Source organism: Pseudopodoces humilis, chromosome 1 (genome assembly GCF_049639895.1).
Source record: "Pseudopodoces humilis isolate 2021_Gansu_Grassland_sample_001 chromosome 1, ASM4963989v1, whole genome shotgun sequence".
NCBI classification, from domain to species: domain Eukaryota; kingdom Metazoa; phylum Chordata; class Aves; order Passeriformes; family Paridae; genus Pseudopodoces; species Pseudopodoces humilis.
The window spans coordinates 41,123,765-41,139,723 of NC_142200.1; the positions used below are offsets into that span (position 1 = coordinate 41,123,765).

Consider the following 15,959-nt stretch of genomic DNA (forward strand, 5'->3'; position numbering starts at 1 on the left):
CTCTCAGTGCATATTGCCAGGTTTGGGGTTTTTTTTGTTTTTTTGTTCCTTTTGATCCTACGGGTGAGACAGGCTGTGCCAAAAATGTCTTTGCCTAGGGCACCCATCTATGCAAAGCCAGCAGCTCTAATAGGCACTGGAAGCACTCAGCACTGACACTTCATACATCAGCAGCCTAGTAAATTGTACCTATTTTTTTTTCAATAATCTCTCTATATACAAAATCCTGGAAAATGTCATTTACACACAAAGAGACCACAATCAATTTATCAGCATAGTTATTCAAACCTCTTTAGACATCATCTTTGTCACCAGAGGAACTTTTCAACAACCCCCAATAGTCTTTCGTTTCTCAGGCCTCCACATCATTATAATCTATTAGGCACCTTCATGTTAGCTCTGTTTTATTATATAACACATAATTATGCATTTCATTAACAGCATCACCAGGCACAGTACATCAAAGAGAGAAATGCAGCTGCCCAGGAAATTCAAAAAGATGCAGTTTACTTAAAGCTCACTGTTAAAAACCTCCCCCACTTTCAGTTAAATTGTGACTAACATGTTTCAAAGATTTTACTCTGGCTCAGAGAGCAGAGTCCAAACAACCTCATTAGACACAAGGCTGCTGACACAGTGAATATTCCCTGAAGCCTTGATATTTCCAATAATACAAATGAAAAAAAAATCATCAGCTAGCTACATAGTGCAAATCAATTTTCTTTCTTCTACTGAAAACCCACTTAGCCAGAGATCTCTCTTGCTACTTGCAGTCTACAAGGAAAAATGCAGAAGACAGGGCCCATCAAAAATACAAACATATATATTTATTTTGTATTTTAATTAATTTTTCAATATTATATTATATGTTCAAATAGAAGAGATGTCTGGCCAACTGAACAAAGAAAAGGCAAAATCTTCTTCCTTCAGATAATATAAAAATCGTCATCCTTGGAAGAAGTAAACACCCCTGAAGAAATAATTTTGTCATTTTTCACAAGGTTACACTAAACTAAAAGCTTGGAATTAAGAAAATATTTAGGAAAAAAAACAAGTAGCTGCAGGACAAAGGTACAAGACAGTACATATGGGAGAGCAAGTTTAAAAAGGGGGTGGATGGGAAAGGACATGAAGTCTCAGTACCACCTGCCAAATCAAATAGTTTTGGAGTTGAGGCTGCAGCTGGCATGATACACTACCTCTGGGCACAGTTTCCCAGTCTTCTCCCAGATTTTGAGGAAGAGTACACACTCCCCCTGGAAAGCACTTTTTAGTTCTCGAGCATACCAACCAGAAGTTCCCTCATTGGAAATTTTTGCTCCTATTTATAAAAGACACCAAGAAAAAATGGTCAAGAGAACATTTTCAAAGGGTGGAGGGCTTGTAGCAAACAGAAAACTTTTGATCATTCTTCTCTTGGAGAAAATACGAAGAAGGCTGCAAGCTAATCATTTGATGTAAAGAATGGAAGGAGACTACTATTCCCTATTCACAGAAGTTAAAAGAGCTGTGCATGCAGCTTTCTTGAGAATAGGAGTTTATGGAAGTAACATCAAATAGGATTAAGTTACTTGTATTGTCACAACCATTTCATAGGCAATGTAGATCTGCATTTCAATTTCTTTAATCTCGGTCTTATCATCTGCTGGCCCTCAGAAACCTGAGTGTTGGAACACTTGAGTCACTTTAATTGCCACTTAATAATGTCCTGACAAACTATGAATTAAAATGCCATTATCATGATCCACTATTTCCATCTGGGATTATGCCAAAAGAGGCACCTTCTTCACATATCGATACAACTGAATACTCCCTTCCTGAACTTGCATTAATCTCTCTCTTTAAAACAAAGTGAAAAATATTCCTTTCCTGTGCACTTCACCTTTAAAGAAATCCTTTATAGTCTTAGGACTACATTCATTAACTCAACTCGCTTTACTGTCTCCTTATCACTCACCACCATCACCGCTAAAAATTTTTGGAAAAGTGGGATGCTGCATTACAGTAAACATAAATCTCCTGAAAAGTCACAATTGTCATGCTAGCCCTGAAAAGTCATGCACTAAAGTTCCCTCACCCTGCTGAAAATGATTATTTCTTGCAGCCTGAGGCACACGAAGCTGTGCATCACACTCTACAAAGGGCGGCACACCCAGCGTAGGTTCACTGTGAGGATGTCCTGCCAAACCCTAGTGCCAGGAGGATTGCACAATTAGTGGGATTCTTCCTCTTCCAGAACTCAACACCATTAACTATTCCAAGCCATTACAAGGAGTAGGCAGCCTCTAGTACCCTAGAGTTTAACTGCTGCCAAGACAGAGCACGAAAACATATCTCAGTGCAAGGCACATACTTTTTAAGCGAAGTAGTTCTAATGAATCACACTGGTGCACTACTTCTTAATTTAACTTAATTTGTAGTGTTAAGTAAGCTCTCATGCCAATTTTCTCTGATGTGAATTTAAATATTTTTGTGAGCTTTCCTGAAGCCAACCAGCATTTTGTTGATGATTTCGTTGGTAGAAGAGAGAACATTTTTTTAAAGACCTAGTACAGAAGTGGGACATTGACTGCTAAAGAGAACACAAAAATACTCAGCACAGCCAAGTAATCCCTGGAAACATATCAAAACCCTTTGAGTTTCAGTCCTTGGGAACTTGATGGAAAATGCTATGCAAATGCTTGATTTCTCATTTCAGTCCCTCAAGGCCTATAAATACACCTGTTTTGACAGGTTGTGGCAATGGATGCAAGTGATATCAGAAACAGTGTTGGTGATAGCAGTGACTCTTGCCAAGATCCCCTGGAAAGACATCTATCAGTGATCTTTTTCTGTAATCTGGCTCTTCACCTTATGTACACAGCAGACATGAAACCCTGAAAGGAGGTTTCAAAGCTGTCTAAATCTGTGTCAGAAAGGTAACACTGCTGCGTGTTGTGTCAAGTGAACTTTCTATTAATAAAAAGAGCAGCATTGTGTATGTGTGTTGCTGAATATGCCCAAACATTCAGCAGGCTCACATATTAAATCTTTTCAGAACAAGTTCTGTACTGTGTAATAACCCAGATAAGCAACCTGGTACTTTTTTAACTCATAGTATTGCAGAGTGCTTTTAATTATGATTCATGAGCATTTTTTTAAATAAAGTAGACAACTGCAGTGCATCTCTGTCATATTTAAGGGAAGCTAAAAGAAACATCTTCAGAATGCCAGAATTCTTAATGTCCCCAGCTCCTGAGGTCTAGAAAAGGCTGGAGAAGAGACACTTGACTACTGCAGACTATTTTGATAAACACTCTACACCACAGGCTGAGAAATGCATTTCAACTTTAACTTCACTGGGAGAGCTGACCTTAAATAACAGAAAACTTGCAAAATCTTATTGTTGCCTAAATGAGCATAGGTATTCATTCACTGCCAGTTTCTTAAAGAACTGCATTACAAAACCTGAGGTCCCGAAACCATTCCCCATCCCCTTCTCTGTGAGAATAGTTTCACTTATTTCATTTTCCAGAAAATCTACTGCCAAAAAACACACAGTGCTCTTCCCCTAGTTGGAGTAAATTCAACAGAAAATAGTAGGACCTGGTGTATTGAACAGTTTGCCAGTTGCACTTTGTTACTCCAATTATTTTGGCATTAATTTGAATAAGACTAGAATCTGTACCACACTGCATCTCCTCTTTGTAAAAAGTTTGCAATCTGAAAAAGTGTTAAACACCACTGGGCGCCTCAAAACAGGCAGTGGAAGGAGAGCAAACACCCTGTTAGGAATATCTGCTTGAATATCTGAATATCTGCAGGCTTGAAGATTTTGAAAAATTGTTTTACTAGGGTTTAATCTTTTCATTAGAAAAAATATTAGGCAGCTCAGTAACAGAAAGCTAGGCCCTGTCAAAACAACTTCTGTGAACCATCTCAGGTGTAACCAGAAAGAGTAAGTGATCTCTAAACTGTTTAAGTGTGACAGGCTGATGCATTAAACAGCCTAGCACTGGGAAGAACCTGCCAAATTATTTTCCAAATAATTATGTGCTTCCTCTGCCTTCTATACGGAAACATGATGTGAAAAATCTTGAATACTACTCATCTGTCCCAGCTTCTACAAAAGATTTTCCTTTCCTCACCAAAATCAGATGTAAAAGCAGCTTTGTGGCATTCTTTCATGAGGAGTTAAAGTGAAGACTGTGGCCATGGAGAGAATCCAAAGCTAAATTCACTATTGAGTAATCCTGCTGTAGTAACAGAATTAAGGCACCTATTCCTGAACTATTTTTAAGCAACTAAGGAGGAGAAAATTTGAACTTGCCTGTTGGGTGGGCACATATGCCTTCCTGCCCCTCCAGTAAGGACTCTGTAGCACATGCCTTGTTAGCCAGCAGTGAAAAAAAATGCTGCCTGAGCATGCACATGTGTACTCATTCTAAAACAAGGGTCAGAACATTCTCTCATCTACACCTATGTAGCACAACATGACCTGTCATGAGCCTCTACTGCATTCTCATGCAGCAGTGCCTCTCCTGGCAGAGGGTGTGCTCCCTATCATTTTTGCTCCATGTCTGCTCCAGGAGCACAATGTCCCTTCCACGCCCTTCCATCTTGAGCAAGTCACAGGAAGGCACAGTCAGAAATCTCCCAAGGTCTGTGCTGCCAAAACGTGCCGTGAGGATGCAGTCATTTGTTACAGCCAGTTCTCCCTTCGTCTGTTGCCTCCTGAGTGTTGCATACACTCTGCTAAACAAGTGGGAGAAAGGGAAAAGTATGACTCAAGCCTTCCAAATTAATTATCTTTTCTTTAAACAAGGGTCAGACTGAGGAACAGGGTGAAATGGGAGCAGTGTAACTAGAGTGACTCGATGTCAACCATTTGCTATATGATCTAAAGCACGAGACAACACAACTCCAATCATCTTCACAGTCTGTGCAGCTTTGTCCTTTCTAAAGTCAGGCACTGCTGCTTCACACATTGCACCAGCAACTGTAGAAACCACCTGCTGCTGCACAACTCACCTGGCTGGCCACCACCATTTTGGGGTGTTAGTTGGATGTCACCCTGAGAATTAAACCTTCTGATCTTGTTTTCATAGTTTCTAGCCACTTTCCCAGGAAAGTGACTATAAACATAGATGTTTATACATTCCATTAAAGAAACGTCTTTTGATGGACATTTCTCACGACCAATGTGATTGGGAAGGTGGTAACCTAATTGTCTGGTCGTTGCCAAGAATCTATAAATACTGAAACAACAAAATAAATCACTCTCTTTTTTGTGTCACACACATTGAGTTGTGTCTGTGTGAATCATTTCATGTCCAACAGTGACAGTGGGGTTTTGTTCTAGAGATACAAGAAAAGAGGTCAGATCTGGCTCGGCAGGCTTGCCCGAGACACATCCATCAGGCACTCAAGACTTTTTCCATCATCACTCTTCCATATTTCACAATGAGAGAAGAGCTGTCATTAGGACAGATCCCACTGGATGCCATTTATGCTCCTCTTTTCCTCAATGCTTCTACTTTTCCACATTCTTTCACAGCTTCCCTTTGATGCCCTTCGCCATCCAGTCTTGTTCACAACAGCAGCACACTTTTCACCAGGGACACTATGTGTCCCAAACCCAGTCTTATTCCTCTTCCAAAGAAACAGAGGACATGTAGAAACTAGCAACAAAACCTGTTGCTCTGCCCAAGAGAGGCCCATGGTCCTTCCTTACGGATTTACCTCTCTCAGGAGGTACAGGAGCCTCCATCCCACCAACACACTGTGGCCAGCCCAGCAGCTCCTGTGTTGTGTAACCACTGGCTCCTGTTTCAGCAGGGTCCAATAATCAAATGGCCCCAAGCCCCCATTCATCAGAGCACCCAGTTACATGGGAAATTTCAGTCAAAATTATTATGAACCCCTCGGGCCAGAAAGAGAAGAGAAAAAAAAAAGAAGGTTTATTGTGGTAGCTTTTGTTCCAGGGACAAATAATTTTCTCAGAATTTGTCAAAAACACTCTTGGCAGCATTATGAAGGTTTTAAAGTTAAAAATATAACAAAATCTAATGGTTTCAGATGCTTTTCATGTCAATGTAATTGGAAAATACCTTTAATATGGAAACAAATTAAATTTGGCAAAGAATTAGTACTTAGGACATCCCAATTGCATTTTGTAATTCAAAAAAGCTGAAAACAGATAAGATACTGTGAATTAAAAATAACCTCTGCATGCTAAATTCTCATGAACTTTCATTAAGGTTTATGTTACATGTCCCAAATGTACCATTGTATGTTGTAATACACTACATCCTTTTATTTATAAAATACTTTCAAAGCTACTGATAGCTAGAGCCAGAAAAATGACTATATAAAAATGTTATCTTCTCAAATTACAACTTCATTTCCAATGTATGTATTTAAAAGAGAGATGCAATCTCAATTTCAATATTTCAGATGCACAACTGAACTTTCAGTGCCAGTTGAATCCATGTACAATTCACTTGTGTCTGTTTATTTTACTGATAAAACCTGGTACCAAAGCTGACACTGCTATATTAGAGATTGAGCTGGATTCTCTTCTAATTTGTTAATTACCTGCAGGCTAACCAACTGTCCCATAGTTGCAGTTCTTCTTTACAGATGATGAATGAAGGAATCAGAGGGGACTTGTTCTGACCTTCTTGAGCTGGGTTCACAAGGCTACCATCCAGAAAGAAAAAAAGGGGTTCATTTCATTTTCCCTACAAGCATACATCTTTTATAAAATGATCCAATGACCCTAGAAATTGTTTATCATCCCTGTAGAGCAGTATTTTTCAGGTTAGAACCCAAGAAGCTTTCATTTGAAATGCTGTATTGTCATCTCTTGAGAATTTTAAAATTGGATTTGGCTTGGCCTCTCAGATTAAACTACATCTCCCACGATGCACCATGTATTAGGCCTCCTTCTTGAACATACCAAGAAAGTTTCTTTGGTGTTTCATGACAAATATTTAATTCCTTAAAGAAAAATGTTAACGTGGAACAACAAAGTTTGTAGCAAGACAAGTTTGGTTTTTTTTTGGTTTGCGTTTTTCAGATGCTCAGCTTTCTGATGAAATGTCCGAGGTTTTTGTAAAGAAAAGAATCTGAAGTCCTCTTTTTTGGTCAAAAATAGAGGAGAAGCAAACTTTTTGAAATCATTCGAAACCAGGTGGTGGTGAAAAAAACAAGCTCTTGCAGACTTCAGTGTTAACCATCACTCCTACCACAGAGTTATTTTACTACCTTTGACCATAAGATCATATTAATCTTACTTGACCATAAGATCTTTCACATGAACAAGAATTTCCTGTATTTCAAACCAGCCTGTTCTCCTGCTTCCTAGTATGCCAAAAGCATATTCAGGTCTCAGAGAATTTTTCTCCTCCCACCTCAGCAAGCTGTAATACTTCTCAAGGGAAGGGTCACACTTTGGATGGCACTATGAGTTTGGAAGGGAAGTCTCTTCTCTTCAACTAGCCAGATGTAACACCATGTTTTATGTGCTGAAAACAAGACTGGTTTCTTTTAAAACCAAAAGGACTGATTAAATGATTTAGCTTGATGTCTTGCAAAATATACTGCTTCCTGTAATTATTCATGCCATAAGACCTGCCCCGGAAACTTGTCATGGACCAAGATCCAATAGTCCCCTTTTACTGAGTCTCACAGCACAGCTGTGGCACAGCTCTTGAACCCCAGCACTTCAGGGTCAGCTGCTACTCCATTTGCAAGAACATAAAGGCACTGGTACAGAAGCCCAGCTTTGTGCAAGCACTCACTTTGACTATTTAATAATTTACAAACAAACAAACAAACAAACAAAAAAAAAAAAGCAAGCTGTAAACAAAGTAGGTGGAAATTATACATTACAGAAAGGCACCTGCACTCTAGTTGAGTCTAAAGTCAGCCTTGAAAGAGTTTTTTTATTGCTTCCTTCATGGAATCATAGAATGGTTTGGATTGGAAATGGTCTTAAAGATCATCCAGTTCCAAACCCCTTGCCATGGGCAGGGACACCTTCAACTGGACCAGGTTGCTCAAAGCCCTATCCAACCCCATCCAGTCTCACCATAGCAAGTTCTAAGGCAGCAAGTGCATGAACAAGACTCACATAAGACATAGTTTGCACTGAAAACCTTCTGTACCTCCAAGTCTGGCCAGCTCTGCCAGAGCACCTCCTGGAGTAACACCCTTTGCAGGCTCTCCTCATTACCTATATAACACAGCAAGTACCAGCAGGCATTATAAACCAGGGAGGGACAAACCATTTCAAGATGCTTTCATCCTTACTTTCCAGCTCAAGGAGGAGACAGGAAGAGGGAAAAACAGCCCCCAACTGAATGGAGGTAGGGGCTGCTCAAGGCAAGCAGGCACTACTGTTCCACGGAATGAGGAATCACAGAATATCCTGAGCTGAAAGGGACCCACAACGACCCTCAAAGGCACAGCTATACAGACTTTTGCTAGCATCCCATTTGTCAAGAAGAAACCCGAGAACTTACACTCAATTAATATTCACATTTAATCCAAGCCTGATACATATCACTATTCTGTTGCCCAGGTAATGTACAATTTATCCATCTTTGCCTGTAGAACAGAGCTGTCATCCATTAGATCTGGACTCCCTCAAGAGAAATTTGATTTAAGTCGATGAAGATTTTTGGCCTCCTGAAGGTCTCTTTAGCAGCCAGAGAGTTTTCACTGTTTGGTCTTCAAACATTAGCTGTGCCCTATTACCTTACTCGACTTAAGAAGGAAAGACTGGGAATTTATATTTGTGTTAGTATTTGGGAATTGTGTTTGTATTAGCATTTGTGTTAGTATATTTGTGTCAGCATTTTCAAAACCATCCTTTCTGCTTGCATCATCATTACTGCAAAGAGTTTCAAATGCAGTATCTTGCATCCTACAACCACTGAGCAGCTCTCTGTTGAAAAACTTGCACTGGTATCAGGCAGATTTAAGATACATTTTAGAAGTCTTGTGATTATTTTTCTAACATCTTTTATCACCAGTATGATTTTGTTATAACTTCCCTCTTTCCCCTAGTTACCTGGATCGGGTGTATTCTCATATACCTGTGCTGTATCTTCATGTCACATCTGCAAAACAATGTCCCACTAAAATTTCTTGTGAAGGAACTTAAGCTCCTTGAGAGTCTCTGTCAGATGAACTGAGAAGGGTAACTCCAGAATTAGCAACAATGCATCCTGCCTATAATTTCAGGTAAGTACATTTTGCCTAAATTAGAAGTACTGAAGGAATACACAGAGAGGGGAGAGGTAAGGATTTAGTTGTTACTACATGCTGTCAGAGCTATTTCATCACACTTACTCCAGATGACTGTGGCAATACTCTGGAACATGTCAGAAGTATACATTACAAGTGAGGTATTCAAATTCAAAAAAAAAGTTAATTTTCATTTACTAATGGAATTTATATAACAAATACATATCAAATTTCCTAACTGTAGGACAGTCATCACTTACAGCACCATAGTTTATTATATATAGTGCTCTGCCTGTTTTAATGTAAGCATCAAACAACAGAAAGCATGAACAAGCCTCATTTCTGAGCCTGCATTACTGTCTTAAGAACCAGGTGATTTTACATACAGATTTTTATTTCTGCCATATTGCAGACTCAGACATTAACAAGCAACTTTTTGTAATGGTCTGAGCCCCCATCAGATAGTCATATTTCAGTACCAACATCAGGCCCACCAGCACAACCTGTTCACTCACAGCAGCCACACCCACCATTCACAGGAGACTCTGGGACAGTCTCTCTTGGCCAGTCTCCCCTGGGGAGATTTCTCTTTGGTTTATATGACATTGCATTCCCACTTCCAAATCCTAAGAAATATTCTCTTTTCTCCTTTAGTCTACATCTGTCAAAAGCTTGATATTCCAGTGTTTCACACTCAGAGAAGGGGTTAGAGTCTTAACCTTTTCAGAATTAATTGCATTTCCCATATCCATCAGAAGAGGTTTCTTGGAGAAATAAATTTGGCCAATAAAGTGATATGCTGCTTTAATTCAGTTTGAACAGAATGGGCAAGAAAGGGTTGAAAGTCACGGTTACTTTCTAGCATGTGTAGTAGAAAGAAAAATAATTCATAGGACAAAGGATCCTAATTGATGCAAATGAAACTTCTCTCAGCTTGCACATAAGAAACATCAACAGTACTGGACATAGACACTAATACTAGGCTAGCCCAGAGCCACCTTTCCTCTTTAACACTTGTGAGACATTTTTATCGAGACGTAAAGATAAAAGGAATGTTAAAAATACAGAATTAGCCAGAGAGCAAACACACTGTGGAAAGATGCTATTCCTCTTCCACATCTAGGGCACCCTGAGGCCTGCAAGCTCAGGACACATGACACTTAAAAAGACATGGGAAACAGAAGCCTGTGGGAAGGCAAGTCATAAGGCTATTCCTTGTACTTGCCAAAAAAAATGTCACCACACCAACCATTTGCCACAAAAAGCTGAGGATGAGGGTCAAGTGTCAGCATGGGGGGTAGAAACAGGCAGCCAAGAAAGAAGAGGTGGGCAGATGCCTGTGGGGTCTGCCATGAGGGGGGGAAAAAAAAGCATCTTACAAACCTGTTCACTACAAGTCCCACATTCATAACTGTTTCCAAATGGAAGGCTGTGAAAAGCCAAAACAAACATTCCCAATTCTTTTTGAACCCATCAGACAATATAGGAAAAATATGTGCATTTTATGGTTTGAGGGCACAACCTTTTAATTATGTGTTTGCATTGTCATGTCCAAGACCTTTTTTCTCCTCAAAAATTAATATTTCCTCAAGCAATGCAGCTATTTATCTTGGATGAAGATAAATTGAAACAGAATCTGCCCATGCAGAGGGAGGCACAGAAGGGTTAGAACATGACACCTAGGGGAATTCAGAACGCACTGCAATGCAATCCTCGTCATTTTTCTAGGGCCTTTTCAACTCAGTTCCCTACAGTTCTGAAGAGTTTCCAGATACTGTTTTGCATACGCTGTATGTGCATGTGCAGAGGCACTTAGAAAACAGAGAACAAGTATAGGTAGTGGGGAAGGTAGGGAAAAATTGAAGAAAAGAAAATGTAGAATTTTTTTCTGTACTGGAGCTGAATGAAAAACCAGTTCCTGGCATTTAAGAGCAGCAAGCATTCTGGCATATAATCATCTCTCATTTCTCTGTGATAAAGCACAGCCTCATGAGCTGAGTAAAATGTCAGTCAACTGCTTTTTGCCCTAAAGACTTATACCTGCAGAAAGACTAATGGTTTACAAATGACACTGAAATTAAAATATATTGAGGCATTACAAGAAAATCCAGGCCTACTTTGGAAAAGACATACATAATTTGGGCTCTCAGAAAACTTACATCTAGTGTTCAGGCATCAACTTTCCCCCCCTTCAAGTCTTACAGTCTTAGTTGGCCAAGAATTGACACAGTAACTTCCAAAATATGCATAACAGCAATAACAGAAGCAGAAATAGCAGAGTTCACTTTTACTTAATTACTTAATGGATAAGTAAGTGCTAAAGCATCAAGTGGACACTGAAGTAGGACCTTTTCCGTAATCAATCTAATTATTATTTCACAACAGAAAAGTTTTTTTGCACATGCAACACTTTTCAAGCTGGAACATTAAAAAAAAATAAATAAAGAAAAAAATAAAGTGCTTCCTACACAATTTACACAACCTACCACTAACATGGACCCAGTTTGGTTTGAGTGCCAATGAACAGCTACCTTATCAAGCACCGTGCAACAGCGTACTAGGAGGGAAAACCCAGGCTTAGTCACTCTGTGTGAATTCTGACATCTGTGAAGATTTCAGTGAGATACTTTTGGGCAAAACCAGCTGGGCAGCCAAGTCTGGGTTTAGTCATGGCTGAAATTTCCACACACACCAACACTCACAGGACTTGAATGTCCTGCTGTGGAAGGGTGAAAACTTCCCCCTTGTGACCTCAACTTCACTTCTACGTTGATGAAGCTGAATTTCAGCTGTGCCTTACAACTCACTATCCCCAGGTGTTGCAATCAGGGGGATTTGCAATCAGCAAAGAACAGCCTCTCTAAGTAAAATAATATTATTTGCAAATACTTCAGCTTTCAGACGTTTGCCTGGAAAGTATTGTCATGCAGACTCAAGATGTTCTATTATGAAAGGAGGGGGAAACAGAAATGTGAAGTGTGTTCCAAATGAATCCCAAAATTTTGAAATTTATGAGGCATAACTTGACCAGAGAGATCTGTGAGGTTTCCCATTAGATCACTTCCCTATACTCTAAATCCTTCACTTACTCCATCCAGGAGGCCATAGCATAGCAGGACCCCAGCATTAAAAGGTGAGTACAAGGCCCTCACCCCGCACAGAAATGAATTCACAAGGCAAGCAGTGAGACCTACAACTGTTTCATAACCCAGCAGAAGCATTCCTTTTCTTCTTTGTAAACCACTGATGGCATTACCATTTCTGTAATGTCAAAAAAAAAAAATTAAAAATAGGAAAAGAGACAGATTTCTCAGTCAAAGTGCTACTTCCAAACTTACAATCCACAAGTAAAAGTTCCCAGATAAAACAAAACAAAACAAAAAAAACCTCTTTGGGTGAACCAGAAACAGACAGGCCAATAATTTATTTCTCTCTGGTTCAATGTGCACAGGGTACCAGTGCTTTATTTAGCTGCATCAGAAAAAGCTCAACTCAACCTTGGCCACAAAAATACTTGAAAACTCTACATACTTACCATTATCACAGTGAGGGGGATGGTTAATCTTAAAACACCTCTGAAAAATGAGGCAGCTCTGATGGCAGCAGAGACCTGTATCAATCCATACTGCATATTCCCTAATTTGAATAAAAGAAAAAAGAATCAATCCCGTCATCCTGCCAAACAAAGCCCCTCTGCACCTGTATATAAGAAAAAGAGCAATATTTTTGCCAGCGATGGCATTTTCTGGAAATGCTTTAACCTTCTTTTCATCCCAGATTAATTTTGTCCTGTTCTGTAGTGACTCCTTTCCCACAAAAAGCTCTAGAAACCTTCCTTAGTATGACCATTTACTTAATGCCAATCATAAGCATGAAGCTGCCAGATTTACCACACCCTGAAGAAAAAGTACTAACAGCATGTCTGTCATCATGTCCTTCCAAGCACAATGAGAATTAACCTTATAGCAAAAGTCAAAATTACAGGTCATAGAAATACCCCCAGGATATTTCAGATTAAAAGGCCACACTTCTAGAACTCCAGCCTTATATAATTTCTCAAAATTAAGTCTGCATTCGGCCCATAAACTGACAAGTAAAATAATAAACAGGTAAAAAGGAGTAACAGGTATTAATGACCTGGCCAAAACTAACCAGAAATGAAGTTGTGAAGAGAACCCAGGAGTCCTCAAACCAACCTACACTGAATAGCTAAACCAAATTATAGCACAGTTGTGCGGGTTATTGCTGATGTGATACACAATACTTCATCCCATATGCAAGGAATTAGACATACAGACTCAAGTGTCAGACAGTGAACGGGATTTGTACATTCACTTCCCAGAAATCATGAATTATTATTATTATCAATACAATAGTCATTTTGATGATATATATTATATAGTTATTTCTTTTCTGACTGTGCACGGGGGGAATTAGCTCAAATGGTAGAGCGCTCGCTTAGCATGCGAGAGGTAGCGGGATCGATGCCCGCATTCTCCAGCGTCACATTTTGCTGAACAGGGGGTTGGAGAGCAGCACTGCAGAAAGGGACCCCAGGGATGGGTGGCAAGTTGAAGATGAGTCAGCAGTGCCCTGGCAGCCAGGAGGGCCAAGTATATCCTGGGGGGCATCAGGCACAGCATGGCCAGCTGGGCAAAGGAGGGGATTGTCCCTCTCTGCTCTGCACTGGGGCAGCCTCAGCTCGAGTGCTGGGGGCAGTTTTGGGCACCACAATATAAAAAAGGCATTAAGTTCTTACAGAGCATCCAAAGGAGGGCCACAAGGGTGGTGAAGGGTCTGAAGAGGAAGCCTTATGAGGAGTAACTGAGGTCACTCGATCTGCTCAGACTTGAGGAGACTGAGGAGAGACCTCATTGCAGTCTGAAACTTTCTTGTGAGGGAAAGAGGATGGGCAGGCACTGATCTCTTCACTGTGTGCCCAGTGACAGGACCTGAGAGAATGGCCTGAAGCTGTGACAGGAGAGGTTCAGGTTGGATATTAGGAAAATGTTCTTCCCCCAGAGGGTGGTTGGGCACTGGAACAGGCTCCCCAGGGAAGTGATCACAGCACCAAGCCTGACAGAGTTCAAGAAGCATTTGGAGAATGCTCTCAGGCACATGGTATGACTCTTGGAGTGTCCTGTCCAGGGACAGGAGGTAGACTTTGATGACTTTAGTGGGTCCCTTCCAGCTCAGAATGTTCGATGATTCTATAATTTGAGAAGCATCATCTCACACCATTACGCAACTTTTACCCATTTATTCATACAGCTATGAATTTGATTGATGGATGCAGTTCTGGAATGGTTTTTAAAACTCTATGTAGATCTAGACTTGTTATAAAAATTAGGTTATTGGGTCAAAAACATGAGTGCTGACTGATAGACTTGACTGTCTATTCAGCCAAGTACACCATGTTTCTGCAAACACTGCATATTAAAAATTGAATTAGACAAAATTATGGGGAGGGCAGGAGGTGAATACACAGGGGTAGGGCAAAGGCAAAGGAGGTTGTGCACACAACCAATTCTTTTTATATTTTTTTGGTATTTTTGAATGGCATTATGCACTCTCCAGCCATGACCCCTTGCTTGCTGAACATTAATCCTCTCAGCATTACTGCAAGAACCTTGCTGTAGTCCACAACAGCTTTCTAAAAACTACGACAAAGACCCAGCTTCAGTTTTCTCCAAAGTTCAGGGTGTTATGTCCAAGATTATGGTTCAGACTATTGCATACATAAGAAACAGATGAACAGTCTGGATCTGAACCCACAGTCCTACAGCTACAGAGATGAAGCCAGAAGCTGAGTCTCTTTCTGGATCCCCAGAAGATTCAAATTATCTACTCTTGGAAAGTCCACAGTTCTGGCTATGGTCCTTCCACAGCTATTCTCAGATGATATTTCTTCATTCTTTTTTCCAATTTTAGCATCTCCTTCCAAGTACATATACATATACCAAGTACATATACTACCTATACAGCTTACTCCAAGCACTTGGTGCTTTGCTATTGCCAAGTTTCAACCTACAATTCAGATTGCTGCTACTTGACACAGACCTTTCGTACAGGAAGCACAAATCAGGACTGAAGTGAAGCATAGGAATAACCAGGCCACTGGCAAGCCCAGAACCTGCTGTTCAACAGCTAAGGATGAAATAAAATGCCAAGGCAATGCAAAGGGATGTGCATCCAGATTCTTCATGAGTTAAAAAAGCTGTGTGATCCCTTGCTTCCCACATTCAACTGGAAACGCAGCATCTGCAACACAGAGGAAGAGACATGCAGAGATACAAAACATTAAAAGGTCCTCTTACAAAAATGCAGCTTGCAGTAGTTTTCATTTGCCTTAACCTTATTTTTCAAAAGCAAGGAGTTTACATGACAGCTTCAGCATCTGGGGCACTTCCAGGAAAACAAGTTCTCTCCAGTCCGGTCTGTGCAATGTTAATCCTGATCTAAATAAGGAGAAGATGCAGCAATTTAAGCTGAAGAAAGGTAACTGGACTACATGAGCAGGACTCCTTCACCCCTTCCTTTCAGAGGTAGCAACTCAGGATCTTCCCAGCATATTTGTCTCAGTTAGTTCTGATATGTCATAAGGGAGCATTACATTACTTTAAAGAAAACTTGCCTTATGAGTGAATACATTTCAATATACCCTCAAGTTACTTAAGTTTCTTCTCAAGTATCAATCACATAACTCCTCTTACCTTGATTGAAGG

At 40.1% G+C, this 15,959-nt stretch overlaps 1 non-coding gene across 1 annotated transcript; it reads left to right on the top strand.

The window, feature by feature from the left end:
* Nucleotides 1-13,661: 13,661 nt before the first annotated feature.
* On the top strand, nt 13,662-13,734 carry TRNAA-AGC (transfer RNA alanine (anticodon AGC)). Its single transcript has one exon. It is a non-coding gene; the product is annotated as a tRNA-Ala (tRNA).
* Nucleotides 13,735-15,959: the final 2,225 nt, after the last annotated feature.